Below are 560 nucleotides of genomic sequence, written 5' to 3' on the forward strand. Positions count from 1 at the left end.
ACCCATCTGGCATCCGCGAGATTCATTCTTTTCTTGGCCATGCAGGTTTTTACAGACGCTTTATCAAGGATTTCAGCAAGATAGCTTTTCTGCTGTCAAATTTGTTGCAAAAAGATGTCAGTTTCACCTTAGATGACAAATGCAAGAAGGCATTTGATTTCTTAAAGGCAGCACTGACCTCTACTCCCATAATTCAGCCACCTAATTGGACCCTCCCTTTTGAAATTATGTGTGATGCATCTAACTATGCCATGGGAGCAGTCCTTGCACAAAGGGTTGGTAAGGTTGCCCATGTTATTTATTATGCTTCTAAGACTTTAGATTCTGCACAGGCTAATTATACTACCACTGAAAAGGAACTTTTAGCTATTGTTTTTGCACTTGATAAGTTTAGATCATATTTGTTAGGTTCGAAGGTAGTTGTTTTTACTGACCATGCAGCTTTGAAGTTCTTGTTGAAGAAACCAAAAGCAAAACCGAGATTGATCCAGTGGATGTTGTTACTCTAAGAATTTTATTTAGAGATTAAAGATAAGAGTGGAGCTGAAAATTTGGTGGCA

General features: G+C 38.2%; 1 pseudogene; it reads right to left on the reverse strand.

Annotated features, from left to right (window-relative positions):
• Positions 1-560, reverse strand: part of LOC140918794 (uncharacterized) — a 12,629-nt pseudogene that overhangs the window by 5,870 nt on the left and 6,199 nt on the right.

This window comes from Cicer arietinum, chromosome 7, assembly GCF_000331145.2.
Source record: "Cicer arietinum cultivar CDC Frontier isolate Library 1 chromosome 7, Cicar.CDCFrontier_v2.0, whole genome shotgun sequence".
NCBI classification, from domain to species: domain Eukaryota; kingdom Viridiplantae; phylum Streptophyta; class Magnoliopsida; order Fabales; family Fabaceae; genus Cicer; species Cicer arietinum.